The sequence below is a fragment of the Hyla sarda genome, chromosome 2 (genome assembly GCF_029499605.1).
Source record: "Hyla sarda isolate aHylSar1 chromosome 2, aHylSar1.hap1, whole genome shotgun sequence".
Taxonomy (NCBI): Eukaryota; Metazoa; Chordata; class Amphibia; order Anura; family Hylidae; genus Hyla; species Hyla sarda.
The window spans coordinates 233,960,462-233,985,602 of NC_079190.1; the positions used below are offsets into that span (position 1 = coordinate 233,960,462).

A 25,141-nucleotide genomic window follows, 5' to 3' on the forward strand; every position below is an offset into this window, starting at 1 on the left:
TCAGCAGGAAATCTCCTCACCACCACCCTAGACATCCATATCCTTAGTAATCCGTGGGTAGGGATTGTGTTCATGAGACAATAAAGTTAAAAAAGAATCACTTAAAGGGGTGCTCTGCTCCTACAGTCACCTCTGGGACCCTCGCGATCTCTGTGCCGCACCCGATGTTTGTTTAGAATGCTGGGTGCTGGCGGCGAGGGTCGTGACCATGACATCATGAGGGGCATGGCCTTTTACAGAGGCCGATTGTCTTATGAAATGAGCGTTCCTAGAAAATGAATGATCAAATTGAGCAAATTAACTTTTTTGTGCGACCATTTAAATATCATTATTAGTTGCACATCGCCCTGTGTAAACAGGTGACGTAAGGCCAACAATGATAAATTCAAAGGATTGTTCATGTAGCCCGGAAGCATTATTGATTTAGCCTTGTGAAGATTCAGTAAACAAGCAACGATCAACTACATAAGGGCTGGTTATCGGGGCAGGGTCGGCCAGTCTAAAAGGGCCTTTAGGAAAGGATCCATGGAAACAACAGTTAGGTTGCTGGAAAGGTTGATTAGATGTTTGTATATGTCTTTCTCACATATTTTTTCACCTCTGAGTTTTTTGTGCCTTTATGTGACATGGATTGTGCAATGGACTGTATGGCCTTTCTAAGAATGTAAACCATGGAATGTATGAAGTATTTTATTGGTATATAAAATAAAGAAATAAACTGAAATGTGAGGATTATTTAGGGTGCACAGGATTAATCACAGGATTAATCAGTTATATTTTATTTGGACAAAACTTTACGGTGTTTCTCTTTATTTTCTTGTCAGCCAAAGGCATAGTCTTATGGATAAAAGCTTATCACCTTTCCGCAGGATAGGGGATAAGTTTTAAATTTCAGGGGGGCCCCAGTGCTCAATCTCCTGTATGAAGCCATGAAGCGGCGCATCACGACCCCCTGCCCGAAGCGGGGTCCACCATGTCCCATCTATATATCTCTAGGGGAAAGCCATTTGGCTATCTTTGGCTCTCCCATAGAGATATATGGAGGGGGCATGGCGACCCCCGCTTCGGGCCGGTGTCGTGACACACCGCTCCAGAGGAGAGCCAGGGCTCCATACAGGAGATCGCAGGGTGCCCTAGCGCTCAGGCCCCCCGCGATCTAAAACTTGTTTTTATCCATGAGATATATTTTTTAAAACTACTTTTCTTTCAAAATTAGTCCATCATGTGTCAAAGCTATACAAGGAACATATTGTTCTTCACAACCCTGCTCTTTTGCACTCTATTTGTTGAACACAAAAACAGCATTAGTACAAGAAGATTTTCATTTCAGCGCTCTCTATGTGAGGTCAACAATTCTCTATTTATAGATGCAGTTATATTCTGGCCTTCAATCATTGTCCTCATTTGGCTGGGAGCACACATGAAATGTTTTGGAATTTTGGATACAACTTTAACTAGATAAAGCTGGAATTAAATCCCCCCAAAAAAAGAAACATAAAGGAAGATATTTTATATCCACTACTGTGTTTAGCTATAAATTCTATCAAAAACTGTACCAAAAGCTGCATATACGATTCTAAACATCAGCCCCCTGAATAAGCAGCCAATTTAATTTTCTTAATCTTTGTTTTACTCTTCCTTCCCTAATTTTTTTTTTCATTTACATTGTTTTTTTGAGGGGAAAGTAGTATGTTTTACTATATAATGTATTAAAAATATTTTAGGGTGGAAAGAAACCCATAACATTGTCATATTTGGTTGGTTCATGTCACTAAGGGGTTAAAGGGGTACTCCAGAAAAAAATCATCTTATCCCCTACTTAAAGGATAGGGGATAAGATGTCTGATCGTGGGTGTCACGCCCCCTCTCATAGACATGAATGGAGGGGGCGTGGCATGATGACGTCACGAACACAGAAGCTCCAAGCTTCTGTGTTCCGGACGCCGCTTCTGCGTTGTCTCCTTAGATTATTTTCCTTAAGGTATAATTACACATACAGTATCCTGCGCATATTTCATGAACAGAATTTGAAGCTGCAGAATTTATGCTACAGAGTTCAATGTAAACTAAATGACTGAACACAGCTTCAAATGATGCATATCAAACATGTGCGGGATACTGTATGTGTGAATAGATCCTTAAAATGTGTAATCCAGCACATAGCAATTTATCCCCTATCCACAGGGGTGTGTGATTATGGGGGTGTCTAGCCACTGGGACCCCTGCTATCTCCAAAACAGGGCCCCGGCTCTCCCCACTATACTAAGTGATGTATCTGCACACCCTCCATGCCGGAAAAACACTACTGCTGTACTCGGTAATCTCCATTATTCCCATAGACAGTGCATGGAGCACATGCAGTCTACGGTTTCATGCAGCAGAAAGAGCGGGGGGGGGGGGGGCGCAATTCTGGAGATCGGAGTGGTCCTAGTGGTCTGACCCCTTGCATTCCCTAGATAACCCATTTGCAGATAACCCATTTGTCTCCACATCTTGCATTTGATGGGTTCAGTGATGCAAACTTTACAATGTATCACTATTTTGTTCAACCAACCAGCACTGGTTCTCTTTTGTTATTCTTACCTCAAAATCTCAAGATTTCAGTAAATGATTTAATTTATATAAATACCTTTCTCAAACTTAAAGGGGTTCTCCACCATAAGGTGATTTTAGTATGTACCTGGCAGGCAGTAATGGACATGCTTAGGAAGGATCTGTGCTTGTCTTGGGGATAAATGGCTATGTTGTGAGATTACCATAATACTGTGGCTAGCTTTTTGTGAACTGGTATTTCCTGTTTGAGTTTTCTTCTTTTGCCTATAAATCCCATAATTCCATTTTCCTCCCTCCCACTCATCAGCCACCCCACCCACTGAAACATAAATGAGCTGCATCCATTCAAAAGACCTGTGGTTTTCAATCAGGGTGCCTATAGCTGTTGCATTAGTTGCATATTGATCTCTCTCCAAGCCAAGCGATCGCTCCACCCATTGAAGCAGACAGGCTCCCTGTCATGGGCTGATTATTAAGTCAGGTGTCGGCCGCATTGCAACCTGGGAAAAATCTGAGACAACAGTCATTTTGTATGCTGTTAAAAATAAATATTGGGGTCATACACAAATACAGACACTATATTATGAATTACACTAACTTTACAGCCCCTGTAGTATAGTCAAATAAAAACACATTCCTGGAATAGCCCTTTAAGAACAACAATATAATAACAAATCCACAAATAGTATACTAAGAATTCATCTACACTATCAAATCTGAAACTGGAGAAATTCTAGGTGGAGATTCTGTCTGGAGCACGAGCTGCAGACATTTTGTGTGCAACAGTGTGCACAGAGTGGCAGAATCCATTGAAAACAAAAAGGACTCTGCTGCAAGCAGAATTCTGCTGGATAAATTCAGCAGTGTGGAAAAGGCCTAACCCTTAAAGGAAATGGGTCACCAGTGTCACCAGCACTAACCTGTCGTTACCGACAGTTAGTGCAGGTGACACTGATAACAACAGTAATCACCTTGTTCCGTTCCGTGGATCTTCGGTAATCTCCTCCGTTAGCTCCGCTCCGGGCACCCGGCTTGGGGCACGGGCGGAGCTTAGTGATGTCTCCCAGCAGCGGTGACGTCACTAAAGCTCCGCCCATGCCCCAATCCGCTACTGCTCTCTGCTGGGTCTCGCAGCAGCGGTGACATCAGTAAGCTCTGCCTGTGCCCCAAGTCGGGTGCCTGGAGCGGAGCTAATGGAGGAGATTACTGAAGATCCCCACCAAGGAATGGGACAAGGTGAGTACCGTTGTCATCAGTGTCACCTGCACTACCTGTCAGTACCGACAGGTTAGTGCAGGTGACACTGGTGACAGATTTTCTTTAATATATGTGTATATTAATGTGTATACAATCAAAATTAACTATAAACCATATACAGTACAAACTCCACCAGTCCCCCTTTAATGTCCCCAATATTATACATCTCTCTTAATGCCTGAACCCTTTTAGCTGATAAGCGCCCCCTTTCGTGTAAATTTTATAATCTGCAGTGTATAATCCGGATACCTATCATTTAAAAAAACTTTTGACGGGTCATAGAGACCTATCATAATCGTTCATTGGGGTGGGTCTCCCCAAATCGTTAAGATGAGGGGACATAAGTGCCCGGCTGAGTGTTTCTGATTGGTTCTCCAAATAAAGCCATATCTGTGAAGTACAGATTAATATTTTGGTCTTTGAGGAAAGACAAGAAAAGCCAAACAGAAGTGATGTGCAAAATCCACTATGGGAACACATAATGGGAAATACGTTGCGTATTCTCCAATGAGAAGACACACAGGGCTACCCGGCAGCAGCTCTGTGTGTGCAGTAAGGTTTGGACGCAGAGATAGCCCGCTGAGGTGACTGTGACGTGCGGGCCAGCCTCCAAACCTCACGACACACACAGGGCTGCTGCGGGGTAGTGTGAGTCTGCTCATTGGAGAATACACAGCGTATTTCCCACTGTGAAATGGATTTTGCGCAGCATCAAATAGACTGCGTGTGATCTAAATGTAAAAAAAATTCCCGCCAGAACTGCTGATTTTTGCTCACATCATACATCAGAAAAAAAGAATAATAAAAAGTGATTAAAAAACCCATCAAAACAAAAAAATTGAAATGATAAAAACTATGGATCACAGTGTAAAACAATTAGCCATACACAGTAAAATAAAAATAAAAAATCAACTGGCTACAGAAAGAAAAATCTTAATCCTTCCAGTACTTATCAGCTGCTGCATACTACAGAGAAGGTTGAGTTGTTATTTCTGTCTGACCACAGTTCTCTCTGCAGACACATCTGTCCGTGTCAGGAACTTTCCAGAGTAGGAGCAAATCCCTATAGCAAACCTCTCCTGCTCCGGACAGTTCCTAACATGGACAGAGGCGTCAGCAGAGAGCACTGTGGTCAGACTGAAAAAGAACTACACAACTCCGGAGCATACAGCAGCTGATAAATACTGGAAGGATTAAGATTTTTTTAATAGAAATAATTTACAAATCTGTTTCTGTTAACTTTCTGGCATGTTAACACTCATTTTGTTAAAAGTTTGACTTTTTTTTTAAAGTGGTACAATAATGGAAAAACTATGTAAATATGGGTTTGATTTTAAAGTAAAACTGTCATATGTTTTCTCCCGCACTATCCACAGGTTCCGATGGATAGTGCGGGAGACGCTGAACATTTTGAGTCCTACCTTGCCCGGATGCGCTGCGCCGTTCACCCGTTATAGCAGTTTTTCTGTATATTTATATTAGCTGCTAACTGGCATGGGCGGGGTTACTGCCTTCATCTGGCACTGTGACGTAACCGCCGCCCATCCGTAGCACCGCCTGGCTAATGAATATTCATATAATGTCTTATACTCTCCTTCTCATCCCGGCCGATACTGCGCATGTGCGGGATTTCCTACTATACCCGAAAGCGGTCTTCAGCGCTGCTTCATTATATTGCTAATAGATGGTAGGCATGAACATGCCTACAACCTTACTCCAGCGCTGAAGACCACCTCCGGGTATAGTAGGAAATCCCGCACAAGCGCAGTATCGGCCGGGATGAGAAGGAGAGTGTAAGACATTATATGAATATTCATTAGCCGGGCAGTGCTGCGGGCCAGGCGGCGGTTACGTCACTGTGCCAGATGAAGGCAGTAACCCCGCCCGTGCCAGTTAGCATTTAATTTAAATATACAGAAAAACTGCTATAATGGGCGAACGGCGCAGCGCATCCGGGCAAGGTAGGACTCAAAATGTTCAGCGTCTCCCGCACTATCCATAGGTGCCTGTGGATAGTGCGGGACATAACATATGACAGCCCTTTTTCACCTTAAGTACTGAGCCCTTTTTCGCAATTCTGACCACCGTCACTTTAAGCATTAATAACTCTGGAATGCTTTTACCGATTATTCTAATTCTGAGATTGTTTTTTCGTGAGATATTCTACTTTATTTTGGTGGTAAATTTTCGTCGTTACTTGCATACTTTCTTGGTGAAAAATCCCAAAATGTCATTAAAATTTAGCATTTTTCTAACTTTGAAGCTCTCTGCTTGTAAGGAAAATTATATTCCAAATAAATTATATATTGATTCACAAATACAATATGTCCACTTTATGTTGGCATCATAAAATTGACATATTTTAACTTTTTGAAAAAATTTGAGGGCTTCAAAGTAGAGCAGCAATTTTCCAAATTTTCATGAAAATTGCAAAATCTGAAGGGACAGATGTTACAGAACTACAACTCCCAGCATGCCTGGGAAGTCTAGGCATGCTGAAAGTTGTAGTTTGGCAACATCTGGAGGGCTACCGTTTGGGCACAACTGTAACAGTGGTCACCAAACTGTGACCCTCCAGATGTTGCAAAACTACAACTCCCAGCATGCCCAGACAGCCTTTGGCATGCATGGAGTTGCAGTTTGGCAACCACTAGAAGGGAAGCAGTGAAGATCACTTTACTGCCCCCTTCCTAAAACACCGTCGCTTCCCTACCTGCGATGTGATTGCAGCAGTCTCCACAGATGATCGTCGGTCCCCACGCATCTTCTCCCCCCGTTCTGCCCGACAGGGCAGAGCGAGGGTTTCCATGGCAACCCATTCCATGGCAACCCACTGTCGTGCGCTGCCATTGGTCAGAATTCAATGGCAGGGGATAGGAGGAGATCGCAGCACTGCGGCCTCAATCCTATCCCTCAGGATGATCGGGGCTGTCACTGACAGCTACAATCATCCCTATTTTCCAGGTGATCGGGTCACCAGAGACCCGATCAGCCCAGAATAGCAGAAAATCGCATGTCTGAATTGACATGCGATTTTCTGCGATCGCCAACATGGGGGGGTCTCAGGACCCCCCCTCGGCGATATGCCGGGATGCCTGCTGAATCCGGTCTCCGGTCTCCAACCGGATAGCGGCAGGGACCGGAATTCCCACGGGCGTATGCATACGCCCTACGTCCTTAAGGACTCGGGATGCAGGGCGTATGCATACGCCTCACGTCCTGAAGAGGTTAAGCTTAGGTGGAAGTTTAGACGGTAGGCAGAGAACCACTAGCTCTGAACTAGAAGAAAAATAGACAAGACAGGGAGACAACCCACAGAGACTATAGAAAGAGAAGACACCACCAGAGAAAACAAACCAAAACACCCAGTGCCAGAGGCAGCAAAACAACCCCAAAACATTATTGAACCTTCACCATATTTCCCTGTAATTACTGTGTTCTTTTCTTTGTAGGCCTCATTCCGTTTTTGGTAAACAGTAGAATGATGTGCTTTACCATCAAACTCTATCTTGGTCTCATCTGTCCACAAGACGTTTTCCCAGAAGAATTTTGGCTTACTCAAGTTCATTTTTGCAAAATGTAGTCTTGATTTTTTATGTCTCTGTGTCAGCAGTGGGGTCCTCCTGGGTCTCCTGCCATAGAGTTTCATTTAATTTAAATGTCGACGGATAGTTCGCGCTGACACTGATGCTCCCTGAGCCTGCAGGACAGCTTGAATATCTTTTGAACTTGTTTGGGGCTTCTTATCCACCATTCGGACTATCCTGCGTTGACATCTTTCATCAAACAGTGCCATGGGTTGCAAACTTTTTGATAATGCACTGTGGACAAAGGCGAATCTAGATCTCAGGAGATGGACTTGTAACCTTGAGATTGTTGATATTTTTCCATAATTTATGTTTTCAAGTGCTCTTTTCTCTTCTCCTCTTTCTGTTGTCCATGATTAGTGTGGCACATACAGACACACAATGCAAAGATTAAGTGAACGTCTCTCCTTTTTATCTGCTTTCAGGTGTGATTTTTATATTGCCCACACCTGTTACTTGCCCCAGGTGAGTTTAAAGCAGTATCACATACTTATTTTTACACAATTTTGAAAGGGTGCCAATAATTTTGTCCAGCCCATTTTTGGAGTTTGGTGTGACATTATGTCCAATTTCCTCTTCGTCAGGTCCCCCGTTTTCCTATACACGCATCCATTATGTCCAATTTGCTTTTTTTCCTCCCTTTTTTGGTTTAGTTCCAATACACACAAAGTAAATAAACGTGTATAGAAAAACATGGGTTAATGCAATCCTTTACTGTGAGAAATACTTCATTTTCTTGAAAAATTTCAAGGGTGCCAACATTTACGGCCATGACTGTAGAGCAGGGCTGCCTCAGGACTTGAACCCCGGTAACCTTTTTGATAACCCACAGGACTGATCTCCAGAATGGTGCCAGTTTAGGGCAACCCCACCAGATGTGCGACATAGTACCCTCGTCACCACCACACCGCCAACAAGAGCTTGGCACAGAAGGGTACCAACAATGAAGCATCGTCGGCACTCGGTACCAACGGGGCAGAATTTTAAAGCTCATCTCCTGAAATTTCATGGCAATGACAGCTTTATGGGTTACGAAGAAACATCTAACCCATTGGTCAGCTTGAACTCCCACGTGCGGGAAAAGGAAGGGAGGGACTCCATTCTGGGAGCCAGCAACAGACCATAGATGGCCGATATGGAGTGACGAGGGTAGAGAAGAGCGGTCAGGAAAGCGGGAGTAAAAATGTTGTAGCTGGAGGTAGGCAAAGGGTGCATGCCGAGCAGGCAGTCGGTCACCCAGGAGGACGTCTAGAGACTTGAGTGCACCACCAGTGAAAACATGGTGAAAACAAAGGGGATCCATCAATGAGGCCCCAAAAAAACTGCCGTTGGCAGAAGACCTTAGTGAAAACTCAGGATTGTCGGTGATAGGAACTAGGGGGTCCTTAAAATCAATGAGAGTTAGGTTTGTTCCCACATCGTGCAGCGCAGCCAATGTATGTCGAGTGGCATAGGACATGGGGGGGGGGGGGAGAACTGGGAAGCCAGAGACCAAGTTTACGGCAGGGTGGAAAGGGCTTTGGGGCATAAATCCTGTGCCAGACTAACCCACAGTTTGGAAGAAGCATTATGAAATAAATCAAGAATGCGCACATGGACGTAGGCCAGATAGTATGTGCGACAATCAGGGAGACCCACCCCGCCTAGCACCTTGAGACATGTCAGAGTGAGTCGGTTCAGTCGAGGACGTGCTGAAGCCCACACAAATGAACCGAAGCACGTCTGCAACTGTCTCCAGTATAAAGACGGAATGTAAATGGGAATGGTATGTAATAAATACAAAAGAGGCAGCAGGGTCATTTTTATAATGATAATCCGGCTGAACCACAAGAAATCTTTACGATTCCAGGATTCTAGGTCCACCCGGAAAATTGCCAACAACAGGGAAAAGTTGAGGGAAAACAGGCGGGAAAGGTCGGACAGTATCACCGACCCGAAATATGAGATACCCCTAGTTGGCCAACAAAAAGAGAAAGCAGATTAGAGAGGTCACCGTACGTCTGGGCAAGGAAACATTAAGCGCTTCAGGTTTGGAAAAGTTGATTTTAAAATTCGACCAAGTACCAAACGCGGGCCAAGTGAGACATTAAGCTTGGGAGAAATATCAACGGATGAGAGATATAGACCAAAAGGTCGTCAGCAAAAGCTGAGCATTTATACAGTTGGTTCCGGTCCCTATGGTCACACCATGAATGTCGGGGTCCGCTCTTATACCAGCTAGAAGATGTTCCATTACCAGGAGGTACAGGACAGGGGAGAGGGGGCATCCCTGTCTGGTGCCATTGTGTATAGGAGACGGATCGGAAAGAGAGTCATTGATTTTAAGGCGAGAGGTAGGAGAATAATACAGCGACAGGATTTTAGCTGTGAGATTAGGGCCTAGACTGACATGTTGTAGGGTTTGTGCCAGGGAGGACCAAGAGATGCGGTCAAAGGCCTTTTCAGCATCTACAGATAGGATCATTAGAGGTAACTTATGAGATTGCGCATAGTGTATGACATCTATGGTTTTGATCGTATTGTCCCTGGCTTCCCTACCCGGCACAAACCCCACCTGGTCCGGATGTATGAGGGTAGGAAGAAGTGTATTCAGCCGATTGGCCAGCATTTTAGAATACATTTTTAGGTTCGCATTCAGTGGGGAAATGGGTCTATAACTACAGCAGGAGCAAGGGTCTTTGGCGAGCTTGGGCAGAACAATCACATGTGCCAATGTGGAGGCCGGGGGCAGTGGACTGTCAGGACAGATGGAATTAAAGGCCTGTAACAAAATGGGGGAGATAGAATCCAATAGGGATTTGTAAATTATAGCTATAAAACGTTCTGGGTCTGGGCTTTTCTCGGATCACTGATGACAGTTCCTCGGGGGAGAAGAGGGCGTCCAGCACCTCCCTCTTTTCCCCCGGGAGAATAGGGAACGGCGAGGGTGGGCAAGGAGGGGGAGTTGACAGTGGCAGCGGGAGATGGTAAAGATCAGAAAAGGAGTGAAAGATGGACTTGATATCTTCTGTCTTATGTACCATGGTCCCAGATGGAGACCTAATAGTAGGAATATGAGTTTGGGCCAATCTGTTCTTCAAAGCCCTGGCAAGCATCAACCACTCTTGTTCCCGTACTCAAAGAACTTACTTGCCCCATTTAAAGCCAATGGCCCCAAGAGGCCTCTAAGAGGTGTTTCACCTCTAGTCAAGCCAAGTGCAATTCTCTTAAAACAGGATGTGAGAGCGACCGCTTGTGTGCCAGTTCCAGTGAAGAGACCCTAGCCAGGGCCACACTAAGGGCATGGGTCTTCTCGCATTTCAGTCTGGAGCCGTGTCTGATGAGAACTCCCCGAAAGACACATTTGAGCGCCTCCCATTAGACAAAAGGAGCTGTGCGGTCTGGCACATGAATGGAGGCAAAATCAGAAACATTTCTGGTAAGATCAGTCATACAAACTATGTTCAAAAGTAGGGATTCATTTAACCTCCACGACCAGACAGACTTAGTCACGCATGGAAGTTGGAGGCAAAAGAAGACAGGGGCATGATCCAACCAGAGAATGTTTCCAATGGCAGAGGCAGACAACCAGGAAAGGGCATTGTGCTGAACCAGGACATAGTCCAGACGGCTGTAGGAGTCATCAGGGATGTGGAAATTTAATAAAAAAAACTACTTGTCCATGGGACTAAAATGGAGCAAAATCTACTTGTTCCTTATGACGATCCACTTGTCCGGGCCAATTTTCCCTTTACACTCTCGTTTTTTCCTCCTCGCCCTATAATAGCCATAACTACCTACTATAATGATACCTTTTGATTTTTCAATAACAAATTCTCCAAACCAAATATATATATATATATATATATATATATATATATATGCACCGGATTTATCGGGGTATACCACGCACCGGCCTATAACACGCACCTTCATTTTACCAAGGATATTTGGGTAAAAACATTTTTTTACCCAAATATCCTTGGTAAAATGAGGGTGCGTGTGTGTGCATGTGTATACCCCGATACACTGTTTCTGACCCCACAGAAGCCCCCAGCAAAGGCAGGGGGAGAGAGGCCGTCGCTGCCCGCTTCTCTCCCCCGGCCTTTCCTGGGGTCTAGAGCCCTGCTGCCGCCGCTTCTCTCCCCCTGCTATCGGCGCTGCTGCCCCTTCTCTCCCCCTGGCTATCGGTGCCGCTGCCCCATTGCCGGCGCCGATAGCCAGGGGGAGAGAAGCGGCGCTGGAAATGGGGCAGCGGCGCCGATAGTTCGGGGGAGAGAAGGGGCAGCGGCACCCATTGCTGGCGCCGCTGCCCCGTTGCCTCCCCCATCCCCGGTTGTACAATTACCTGTTGACGGGGTCGGGTCCGCGCTGCTTCTGGCCTCCGGTGTGGCGTCCCCTGCGTCGTTGCTATGCGCTGCACGGCGCAATGACGAGTGACGTCACTCATCATTGCGTCTCGACGCAGAGGACGCCACACCGGAGGCCAGAAGCAGTGCGGACCCGACCCCGGCAACAGGTATTTATACAACCGGGGATGGGGGAGGCAACGGGGCAGCGGTGCCGGCAATGGGTGCCGCTGCCCCTTCTCTCCCCCTGACTATCGGCGCCGCTGCCCCATTGCCCGCAGCGCCGCTTCTCTCCCCCTGGCTATCGGCGCCGGCAATGGGGGAGAGAAGGGGTAGCAGTGCCGATAGCAGGGGGAGAGAAGCGGTGGCAGCAGGGCTCTAGACCCCAGGACAGGCAGGGGCAGAGAAGCCGGCAGCGACGGCAGGTCTCTGCACCTGCAAAAGCCGCTGCAGTTCATCGATTTAAAGCGCCCACCTATAACACGCATTTTAGCCTAAAAAATGCGTGTTATACGACGATAAATACGGTACATATATTATATATATATATATATATATATATATATATATAATCGATGAAGTGAAATTGAAATAGTAAAAGATAAATTTAGCAAATTTGGTGGTTTTCTTTTCTACGCCATATACCTTGTGGTGGAGCTAACATGTTGTTTTGATACTTTAGGCTGGCCTGATTACAGCAATACCAGATTTGTATAGTTTCCGTAATGATTTACTAATTTAAAAAAAAATCTGAACTTTTTTTAAATTTTTTTTTATAGTAATTTTCAGACCCCTGTAGCTTTTTTTTTTTAAAAAGAAATTTTCGCATACCTGGCTGTATAAGGGAAATTTTTTTTGTGCCATAATCTGTTTTTTGTATCGGTACCATTTTGGTAATGACCTGACTTTTTAATCGCTTTTTAACTTTTTTTTCTGGGATATTATAAAAATAGCAATTCTGTGGTTTGGTATACATTTACCGTATGGGATACATAGTGTTATATTTTAATAGTTCGTACAATTACGCACGCAGCGATACTAAATGTTTATTTTTTATTATGTTTACATGTTTTTATATAGGAAAAGGGGGTGATTTGAACTTTTAACATGAAAGGGGTTAATGTGTGTCTTTTTTTACTTACCTCCAACGCTCCGGCTGTGCCTCTGGTGTCTCGCTCTGGTCCCCGCGTGCTCTCCTCTTCCGCTCAGAAATAGTGATACCCGGGCCTGGAGGGACGTCAGGGCCTGAAGTGTCACACTGGCCGAGGCGGGACGATATCACTGCTGGAAACTAATGCATAACTTTTAATTCACTTGGGATCAATATATATGAGCCCTACTACACTAGGGTAGTTTCGCAATGCATTGTTATTATCCAATCTTACACTTTATCTAGACAGTATCCTAGACACACCTGCAGTATGTTTTATAGGAATGGATATTCCTATATTGTGCTGTAGTAAAAACACTTCACAATGCCCCCCCTAACATGTTTCGTCACCCAAGTGACATTCTCAGAGGTTATGAATTAAGTAATTGCCCTATAACCTCTGAGGATGTCACTTAGGTGATGAAACATGCTAGGGGGGCATTGTGAACAAAAACACTATCCATTCCTATGACACACACTGCAGGTGTGTCTAGGATACTGTCTATATAAAGTCTATGCTTGGATAGCGACAATGCATATGTGAAACTACCCTAGTGTAGTAGTGCTGGGCTTTTTACCTTTCCTTTGGCTTATATATATATATTTATCCCAAGTGAATTAAAAGTTATGTTTTAGTGTTTACAGTGGGGGAATAAAGTGAATTGAGTACTCTATCAATAGAGAGTTGGAAAATATTATAATGTGTGTAACACTGGCGTTTTGGAAGACAGGAACTCCGGTGGATGTGGATCCGCTGGACCTGTGTGGCAGATGTCTCGGACCGTACCAGGGAGCGGAGTCTAAGGTGCCACTGGTTTTTACCAGAGCCCGCCACAAAGCGGGATGGACTTGTTGTGGCAGATGGCACCCAGGTCGCTACCCCTGGCACGGCTCGACCACACAGGCGGTGAAGGAGATGCAAGGCACAGGAGGGATAAGACAGCTCGTAGTCAGGATAGCAGAAGGTCAAGACAGGCGGCAAAGTAGCATAGTCAGGACGTAGCAGGAGGTCAGTAGCCAGGCGGCAGAGGAGCAAGGTCAAGTCACAGAGCAAAGGTTCAGATACACAGTAAGGCAAATCTCAGGAATGCTTTCTCTCAGGCACAAGGCAGAAAAGATCCAGTGGGGAAGTGAGGAGGTTGGAGGAATTTATCAATGAGCCACAGGTGAATTACAATAATGAGCGCACTGGCCCTTTAAATCTTAAAGCTCCGGCGCGCGTGCCCTAGGGGACGGGGGCATGCGCGCCGGAGCAGAGAGGCAGAGGTTGGGGCAGGAGAAGCACCAGGTGAGTGACGTTATGTGCTCCGGCCGCACACACTGGCCATGAGCGCATGGTCCCGTTACCTGCTGCTGCCGGCGGGGCTGGGACTCGCATCGCGGGACGTGCCCACATGCGAGCCCCAGTCCCGCCGGCAGCAGCAGGTAACGAGACCATGCGCTCACGGCCAGCGTGTGCGGCCGGAGCACATAGCGTATCAGTACTCCCCCACCCTTTGGTCTCCCCTCCTTTTACGAGTCAGAAAACTCCTGAGAAGGTCACGGTCCAGGATATTCTCCTCAGGCTCCCAAGATCTCTCCTCAGGACCGTAACCCTCCCAGTCGACCAAAAAAAATAATTGTTTACCTCTCACAGTTTTTGTAGCAAGAATCTCTTTAACCTTGAAGATGTTAGAAGAGCCGGAGACAGGTGTGGGGACAAGATTCTTCTGAGAAAACCGGTTTATGACAAGAGGAGAGAGACGTGGAAGGAATTGGGAATACGTAATGTAGCAGATAGACAGAGTTTGTAGGAGACAGGGTTGATTTTTTGTAGAATCTGGAAGGGACCAAGGTAGCGAGGACCGAGCATGTAACAGGGGATCTTGAAGCGGATGTACTTGGATGAAAGCTACACCATGTCACTAGGAGAGAAGGATGGAGGAGATCTTCTACTTTTATCCGCTTGCGCCTTCATGCGTGAAGAAGCCTGAGCCTGTTGCCAGATGGTAGAGAAGTCACGGACCAACTCATCAACAGCAGGGACATCGGAGGAGACTGGGAGAGGAATAGGAGGACGGAGATGGAGTCCGTAGACAACAAAAAAGGGAGACAACTTCGTGGACTCAGAATCCTTATGATTATATGAGAATTCAGCCCAGGGAAGAAGGTCGACCCAATCATCTTGGCGAGCTGAAACAAAATGCCTAAGATAAGTCTCTTGGATTTAAAGGGTACCTCTCATCAAAAAAACTTTTGATATATTATAGATTAATGTATGCAGAATAACTTTACAATTGCATGTTATTAAAAAATATGCTTCTTTCTATTTAATTTTCCACTTTGAAGAAATGACCACTAGGGGTCTCCCTACCAGTCCTGGCAGCAAGCATTTCAGACTCATGCTGAAGTCCTAAACACTACGAGCTGCCAGTCTGCTTTGTTCACAAAGGAGAACACTCAGAGCTGCCAGCCTGCTTTGTTCACAGCCTGTTTGGCTGTGAACAAAGCAGGCTGGCAGCTCTGAGTGTTTAGGACTCCAGCATGAGTCAGAAATGCTTGCTGGCAGGACTGATCGGGAAAAATACAATAGAAAGAAGCATATTTTTCATTAACATGCTATTGGAAAGTTATATATCTAAAATATATAACTAAAATATATCTCAAATATATCAAAAGTTTATTTGATGAGAGGTACCCTTTAATTAACCCTCTCCACCTGACCGTTGGACTGAGGGTGGTAGGCCGAGGAGAAGTCCAGATTCATGTCCAGACGGTTACAAATGGCTCGCCAGAACTTAGAGACAAACTACACATCTCGATCCGAAACGATATGCTGAGGAAGATCATGTAAATGAAAGAAATGCAACAAGAAGTGCTTCGCCAGCTGCAGGGCAGAAGGAAGACCTGGTAGAGGAATCAAATGAGCCATCTTGGAAAACCGATCTACAACGACCCAGATGACAGTGTTATTATGAGATGGTAGCAAATCGGTCATAAAATCCATGGTCATATGAGACCAGGGAGTCTCTGGAATGGGTAAAGGCTGTAAGACTCCTGCAAGTCTCTGTCGAGGAGTTTTGTCATGGGTACAAGTTTCACAGGAACAAACAAAATCAGAAACATCACGTTCAAGATGGGGTGACCAGTAGAGATAAGAAGTAGAGTCTTGCGTATTTCAGGATGTCCTGCAGTCAAGGAAGAATGCCCCCATTTCAGGATCTTGCGTCTCAATCTGGCGGGCACAAAGGATTTTCCCGGAGGAACTTGCTGAATCTTGGCAGGAGCTGTAGGTATCCAACGGTCAGGAGGAACAATATGCCTAGGCGTGGAGTCCAAACCAATGACTTCAGAGGACCCGGAGAGAGCATCAGCCCTGATGTTCTTGTCTGCTGGACAGAAGTGAATGAAGAAGTTGAATCTGGAAAAGAACAGTGACCACCTTGCCTGGCGGGGAGTTCAAAAGCTGAGCAGATTGAAGGTATAGAAGATTCTTATGGTCAGAGTAGATGCTGACCGGATAAGAAGAACCTTCCAATAAATGTCGCTATTCCTCCAAAGCTAGCTTGATAGCGAGGAGTTCAGGATCTCCAATGGAGTAATTCCTCTCAGCGGGAGAGAAGGTCTTGGAGAAGAACCCACAAGTAACAGTCTTGCCCTTGGCGTTTTTCTGAGTAAGAACAGCACCCGCTCCAATAGATGAGGCATCAACCTCCAAAGCAAAGGGCCTCTCCGGATCAGGTCTTGTAAGCACGGGAGCAGAGGCAAATGCAGACTTTTAACGGGAGAAGGTCTATTCAGCCTCTTGAGGCCAAGACTTAGGATCAGATGCCTTCTTAGTGAGAGCCACAATTGGAGCAACCAAGGATGAAAAATGTGGGATAAATTGACGTTAATAGTTTGTGAATCCCAGAAAGCGTTGAATAGCATGTAGGCCCGAAGCCAATCCAATACTGCAGACAATTTATCTGGATTCATCTGCAGGCCCTGGTGCAAAAGACAATGTAGCCAAGAAATGGAAGACTAGATTTCTCGAACAGGCATTTCTCCAGTTTGGCGTAGAGATGATTCTTCCGCAATCGCTGAAGAACCAGACGAACACGAACATGAGTACGATGCTCCTCTAAGTTGGAAGAGAAGATCAGGATGTCATCTTGATATACGACAACACAGGTAGAGAAGATCACGGAAGATATCATTGACAAACTCTTGAAAAACGGCTGGAGCATTGCAGAGACCAAATGGCATTACGAGATACTCAAAATGTCCGTCACGAGTATTGAAGGTCGTTTTCCATTCATCTCCCTTGCGGATATGAATGAGGTTATACGCTCCACGTAAGACCTTGGCACCACGTAGACAGTCAAAAAGTTCTGAGATAAGAGGTAGAGTGTAACTGTTCTTGACTGTGATTTTGTTAAGCTCCCTGTAGTCAATGCATGGACGGAGTGAGCCATCCTTCTTTCCAAAAAAGAAGAAACCCGCTCCAGCAGGTAAGGTGGTGGCAGACCAGGTAAAGGAGGAGGACGAAAAAGAATTTTAGACTGAACTGTTTGGAGGCAAAGATTTTGACCGGATTGTCCTCAGCGAATAATTTCTCCAGTACTCCAATCCAGGGGTGGAGAATGGAGTTGCAGCCAAGGAAGGCCAAGAAGAATCTCTGAAGTACAGTGTGGCAGTACATAGAGTTCAATATTTTCTTTATGCAATACATCCACTTGCATAACAAGAGATTCAGTACGGAAGTGAACCATACAGTCCAGATTTTGTCCATTAACAGAGGAGATGAACAAAGGCATGGCAAGCCGAGTGACAGGAAGATGATACTTGTGGACCAAAGAAGCATCAATAAAGTCACCTGCTGAACCAGAATCCAAAAATGCTGTAGCACTGAAGGAAGACTTGGTAGAAGCAAAGACTTGTATAGAAATAGTTAAACGAGGAGAGGTGGTATTCACACCTAGGGACACCTTTCCTACATGCCCTAGGTGCAAGCGTTTTCCCGAATACTGTGGAGGAACAGAACAGTCTTTGAGGAAGTGTTCGGGGCTCGCACAATACAAGCACAAATTCTCACTGCGTTGTCATGATCTCTCCTGTTGCGTAAGACGGGAATGATCCACTTGCATAGCCTCTTCGGCAAGAGCCGCAGGAAACTGTAGAGGAGGACGTTGAAACACGGGTGCCAGGCGAGAATATCTCAGTGTTCGGGCAGGTTCCCTCTCTAAGCGCAGTTCTTCCTGCCTTTTAGCAAAACGCACAAGTGGATAAGTTCAGTCAAAGAAGATGGACGATCATGTGCAGCAAGGGCATCTTTAATCCTGCTAGACAGTCCCTTTTTGAATGTGGAGAAGAGGCACGTGTGGGTTCCTCAAAGACACAGCGAAATTCTGCCAGAAAAGCCGTCAAGTTGGAAGCTACTGGATCCCCGTGGTCCCAAAGGGGTGTAGCCCAGGCCAGGGCTTTTCCGGACAGTAGACTAATGACAAAGGCCACCTTCGCACGTTCCGTTGGAAACAGTTCAGACATGAGCTCCAAGTGCATGGAGCACTATGTAACGAAGCCCCATCATACTTGGTAGTTAAAGGCAGACATAGCTGGGAGCCAGAAGACACTGTAGGAGCTGGTGGTGGGAGTGGGCCAGGTTGCGGTACCTTCTGCTGTTGCAAGGCCAAAAGGTGTTGCATCATAGCTGAAAGTTGAGAAAGTTGCTGCGCCTGTCGGGCCAACTGCTGTGACTGACGTACCACAACGGAGGGAAGATCCGTGACTTCAGACAGAGGTACCTCAGCGGGATCCATGGCCGGATCTTACTGTAACACGTTTCAGAAGACAGAAACTACGGTGGATGTCGATCCGCTGGACCTGTGTGGCAGATGACTCGGACCGTACCAGGGAGCGGAGTCTAAGGTGCCGCTGGTTTTTACCAGAGCCCGCCACAAGGTGGGATGGACTTGCTGCAGCAGGCGGCACCCAGATCGCTACCCCTGGCACGGCTCGACCACACAGGCGGCTGAGGAGATGCGAGGCACAGGAGGGATAAGGCAGCTCGTAGTCAGGATAGCTGAAGGTCAAGGCAGGTGGCAAAGTAGAGTAGTCAGGACGTAGCAGGAGGTCAGTAGGCAGGCGGCAGAGGAGCAAGGTCAAGTCACAGAGCAAAGGATCAGATACACGGTAAGACAAATCTCAGGAATGCTTTCTCTCAGGCACAAGGCAACAAGGATCCGGCAGGGAAATGAGGAGGGTGGAGGAATTTATCAATGAGCCACAGGTGAATTACACTAATGAGCACACTGGCCCTTTAAATCTTAAAGCCGCTCGCTATAGGGGACGGGGACACGCGCCGGAGCAGAGAGGCAGAGGCTGGGGCAGGAGAAGCACTAGGTGAGTGACGGACTGGGGCTCTCATGCGGGCGCGTCCCGCGATGCAAGTCCCAGCCCGCCGCCAGCAGCAGGTAACGGTACCATGCGCTCATGGCCAGTGTGTGCGGCCGGAGCGCATAATGCAACAATGTGGCTTATATTCACCCCTAATTTTGGTCTTTTGTTTGAGCTTTTAAAAATGGCACCGATGGAGGTAAGTAAAAGTTTGATTCATTTATGCACTGTTATGTGAGCAAAGTTGTGAAAAATCCCCCTCCCACTGGATAACCTCTTTAAATGTTAAAAAATAATGAATAACCCCATTAATTCTAGTGAATAGTATATTTTACAAAGCCAGATTGTCTATTAAAAAACATTATTTTTGTCATATCTGTTATTTGTGCATTTGCTATGAAGTAGAAAAGTTGGCCCAAAGTGGGGGCTGCCACATTCCCTCCATATATGTCTATGGGAGAGCAGAAGATAGCCGAACAGCTCTCCTATAGAGACATATGGAGGGGGCTTGGCGGTCCCCACTTCGGACAGGGGTCATGACGCACCGTCCCAGGAGAGAGCCGGGGCTCCATACAGGAGATCACAGAGGGTCCCAGTGCTCGGATCCCCCACGATCTAAAACTTATCCCCTGTCCTGCAGATAGGGGATATCTATTTTTTTCATCAGATATCTCCTTTAATGGAAGCTGTAAAAACTTTGTAGCGAGCTCCCCCTAGTGATTGCTGCAAGAAAAGTTTTGTCTGCAGCAATGCATGACAATGGGAAGGACCCTAGCAGGCTGTATCTAATGCAAACAGTACCTTTAGCTGATGATAAACTTCATTAGTCAAGTCCTAATTTTATAGTATTATATTCTTTGAAACCCTACATCCAGACCCTTACCACCTCCTGCTGCCTTCACCTTAAAAAACTTTTTTCAAATCAGCTCATTTCTCAACTTTGACTAAACTAAACTATTGGTTCAGGCCCTCATCAACTCCCACTTGGACTACTGCAACATTCCCCGTGGCCTTCCATCAAACACTATGGCTCCCCTCCAATCCATTCTCAACTTTGCTATCTCACTAATCCACCTCTTCCCTCGCTCCTTCTCTGCCCCTACCCTGTGTAAATCTTTTTTCTGCCTACCCACTGCCCAACTAATTTAGTTTAAACTATTCACCGTGGCATACAAGGCCTTCCACAACCTATCCCCTCTATACATTTCTGACCTGATCTCCTGATACTGCCCCTCTTCTATCCTCTTAAAGGGGTACTCCATTCCCCAGCATTCCAAACATTTAGTTCCGAACGCTGGGTGTGGGCTTCAGGGGTCGACATGCCCCTCGTGACATGACACCCTGTCCGTCTGGGATGTAACGGCCGTCACACCCCCTCCCATAGACTTGCATTGAGGGGGCGGGGTGTGATGTCATGAGGGGCAGAGCATGATGTCACGAGGGGCATGGCGACCCCCGAAGCCCGCACCCAGTGTCTGGAACTAAATGTTCAGAACGCTGGGGAGTGGAGTACCCCTTTAAGGCCTCCGTCTATACTCTTCACTTATTTGCACCTCACACAACCATCTTCAAGACTTCTCCCATGCCTCACCCATACACTGGGACTTACTACTCCAACACATTCGGCTCTTGCCCACTTCAAAGGCAACCTAAAGACCAGTGCTGCCATTGCAGTGGGAAAACGTACTTCCCCAACTTATCACAGAAGACCAGCTGTCTCCCCAACCTACTGTTTTGCATTTTACTCAGGGAAAAAAAGGTACTTGATCCCTTTGCAAAACATTTCTTAGTACTTGGTGGCAAAACCCTCGTTGGCAATCACAGAGGTCAGATGTTTCTTGAAGTTGGCCACCAGGTTTGCACATGTCAGGAGCAATTTTATTCCACTACATTCCAGAACCTAGCACTCCCTCAAAGGAACTGTACACATCTCGACATTCACACACTCTCTGACTCTCTTCTTCCACTCTCTACCCTATATTATCTCAGACACAGCCATTGTTACCTTAGCTCTCGACTTAGTAGCCCCTCACAACAGAACCTGATGAATTAATAGCCCTGGCACACTAATCTGATAAAACAACTGAGGCAAGCTTCCAGAGCTGAAGAGTGGTGCTGGAAGAAAACCTAATCCAAAGAAGACTTAACCCCTTAAGGACATATGACGTTCTCATACGTCTCCATTTCCGAGTCCTTAAGGACACATGACGTATGAGAACGTCATGTGTTTTACCGGCCCCCCGCAACCATCTGGAGCGGAGCCGGTGCACGATGCCTGCTGAAATCGTTCAGCAGGCATCGGGGCATATTGCCCAGGGGGGTCATTATGACCCCCCATGTCGGCGATGGCCGCAGATCGCTGGACAATTCAGTCCAACGATCTGCGGCGGATTCCGGGTCAATCGGGTCTCCAGTGACCCGATGACCCGGAATTACTGGCTGATCGGGGCCGTCAGAGACGGCCCCGAACAGCCAGACCCAGCAGGGGTGAGGTGGCACTGGTGCCACCTCACAATCGCCCTGATTTGTCGGCCGGATTACCGGCCGACCAATCAGGGCGCCTGCTGCGGGTGTCACTCCCGCAACCCGCTCCGCCCCTCTTCCGGAGGACGTGAGCGGGTGCGGGACGTGCACCCCGGGTGCTGGGGACCCCAATCCCCGGCGTCAATGTTGGGATCGGGGCCCCAGGAGCAGCGGCGGCGGCGGCGACGACGAGGGACTGACCTGTGCGGCGAGGATCGTTGGAGGTGAGTGACAGCCTCCTGCTGTTGCTTAGCAACAGCTCCCAGCATGCAAAAAGGGCATGCTGGGAGCTGTAGTTATGCAACAGCAGGAGGCAGACCACCACAACTCCCAGCATTCCCTTATGGGCATGCTGGGACTTGTAGTTTTGCAACAGCTGGAGGCACATTCTTTCTATGGAAAAGTGTACCTTCAGCTGTTGTATAACTACAACTCCCAGCTTGCACAATCAGCTAAAGTGCATGCTGGGAGTTGTAGTGGTGCATCTGGTGGTTGCATAACTACAACTCCCAGCATGCCCGTTGGCTGTTGGTGACTGCTGAGAGTTGTAGTTTTGCAACAGCTGAAGGCACACTGAGTTAAGTAGCAAACCAGTGTGTCTCCAGCTGTTGTATAACTACAATCCCCAGCATCCCCAGCCACCCAGCATGCCCTTCCGCTGTCCGTACATGCTGGGGGTTGTAGCTTTTGCAACAGCTGAAGGCACACTGGTTGCAAAACACTGAGTTTGTTACCAAACTCGGTGTTTCACAACCAGTGTGCCTCCAGCTGTTGCAAAACTACAACTCCCAGCATGCACTGATAGACCGTACATGCTGGGAGTTGTAGTTTTGCAACAGCTGGATGTCCCCCCCCCCAATGTGAATGTAGAGGGTACACTCACATGGGCGGAGGATTACAGTAAGTATCCGGCTGCAAGTTTGAGGTGCGGCAAAATTTCTGTCGCAGCTCAAACTGCCAGCGAGAAACTACTGTGAACCCCCCGCCCTAAAAACACTACACTACACTAACAAACAATAAAATAAAAAATAAAAACACAACGTATACACATAACCCTACACAGCCCCCCTCCCCAATAAAAATGAAAAACGTCTGGTACGCCACTGTTTCCAAAACGGAGCCTCCAGCTGTTGCAAAACAACTACTCCCAGTATTGCCAGATAGCCGTTGACTGTCTAGGCATGCTGGGAGTTTTACAACAGCTGGAGGCACCCTGTTTGGGAATCACTGGCGTAGAATACCCCTATGTCCACCCCTATGCAAGTCCCTAATTTAGGCCTCAAATGCGCATGGCGCTCTCACTTTGGAGCCCTGTCGTATTTCAAGGCAACAGTTTAGGGTCACATATGGGGTATCGCCGTACTCGGGAGAAATTGCCTAACAAATTTTGGGGGGGTATTTTCTGCTATTACCCTTTTAAAAAATTTAAAATTTTTGGGAAAACAAGCATTTTAGGTAAAAAAAATATATATTTTTTTACATATGCAAAAGTCGTGAAACACCTGTAGGGTATTAAGGTTCAAATTACCCCTTGTTACGTTCCCCGAGGGGTATAGTTTCCAAAATGGTATGCCATGTGTTTTTTTTTTGCTGTCCTGGCACCATAGGGGCTTCCTAAATGCGGCATGCCCCCAGAGCAAAATTCGCTTTCAAAAAGCCAAATGTGACTCCTTCTCTTCTGAGACCTGTAGTGCGCCAGCAGAGCACTTTTCACCCCCATATGGGGTGTTTTCTGAATCGGGAGAAATTGGGCTTCAAATTTTGGGGGGTATTTTCTGCTATTACCCTTTTTAAAATTGTAAAAATTTTGGGAAACCAAGCATTTTAGGTAAAAAATATATATATATTTTTTACATATGCAAAAGTCGTGAATCACCTGTAGGGTATTAAGGTTCACTTTACCCCTTGTTACGTTCCCTGAGGGGTCTAGTTTCCAAAATGGTATGCCATGTGTTTTTTTTTTTTTTTTGCTGTCCTGGCACCATAGGGGCTTCCTAAATGCGGCATGCCCCCCAAAAACCATTTGTCGCTCCTTCCCTTCTGAGCCCTCTACTGCGCCCGCCGAACAATTAACATAGACATATGAGGTATGTGCTTACTCGAGAGGAATTGGGTTTCAAATACAAGTAAAAATTTTCTCCTTTTTACCCCTTGCAAAAATTCAAAAATTGGGTCTACAAGAACATGCGAGTGTAAAAAATGAAGATTTTGAATTTTCTCCTTCACTTTGCTGCTATTCCTGTGAAACACCTAAAGGGTCAATACACTTACTGAATGTCATTTTGAATACTTTGGGGGTGTAGTTTTTATAATGGGGTCTTTTATGGGGTATTTCTAATATGAAGACCCTTCAAATCCACTTCAAAACTGAACTGGTCCCTGAAAAATATTGAGTTTGAAAATTTTGTGAAAAATTTCAAAATTGCTGCTGAACTGTGAAGCCCTCTGGTGTCTTCCAAAAGTAAAAACTCATAAATTTTATGATGCAAACATAAAGTAGACATATTGTATATGTGAACCCCAAAAAAATATATTTTGAATATCCATTTTCCTTACAAGCAGAGAGCTTCAAAGTTAGAAAAATGCAAAATTTTCATTTTTTTCATCAAATTTTGGGATTTTTCACCAGGAAAGGATGCAAGTTACCATAAAATTTTACCACTAAGTTAAAGTAGAATATGTTACGAAAAAACAATCTCGGAATCAGAATGATAACTAAAAGCATTCCAGAGTTATTAATGTTTAAAGTGACAGTGGTCAGAATTGCAAAAAACGCTCCGGTCCTTAAGGTATAAAATGGCCTGGTCCTTAACCCCTTAAGGACTCAGCCCATTTTGGCCTTAAGGACTCAGACAATTTAATTTTTACATTTTCATTTTTTCCTCCTCGCCTTCTAAAAATCATAACTCTTTTATATTTTCATCCACAGACTAGTATGAGGGCTTGTTTTTTGCACGACCAGTTGTCCTTTGTAATGACATCACTCATTATATCATAAAATGTATGGCGCAACCAAAAAACACTATTTTTGTGGGGAAATTAAAACGAAAAACGCAATTTTGCTAATTTTGGAAGGTTTTGTTTTCACGCCGTACAATTTATGGTAAAAGTGATGTGTGTTCTTTATTCTGAGGGTCAATACGATTAAAATGCGCTTAAAAAAAATCACAAACTTTTTAACCAAATTAGTACGTTTATAATCCCTTTATTTTGATGACCTCTAACTTTTTTATTTTTCCGTATAAGTGGCGGTATGGGGGCTCATTTTTTGGGCCATGATCTTTACTTTTGTTTGATACCACATTTGCATATAAAAAACTTTTAATACATTTTTTATAATTTTTTTTTAAATAAAATGTATTAAAAAAGTAGGAATTTTGGACTTT

The 25,141-nt window shown here is 45.7% G+C and overlaps 1 long non-coding RNA gene across 1 annotated transcript in view; it reads right to left on the reverse strand.

The window, feature by feature from the left end:
* LOC130355866 (uncharacterized) overlaps positions 1–25,141 on the reverse strand; it is a 105,218-nt gene that overhangs the window by 57,339 nt on the left and 22,738 nt on the right. The window lies entirely within an intron of this gene.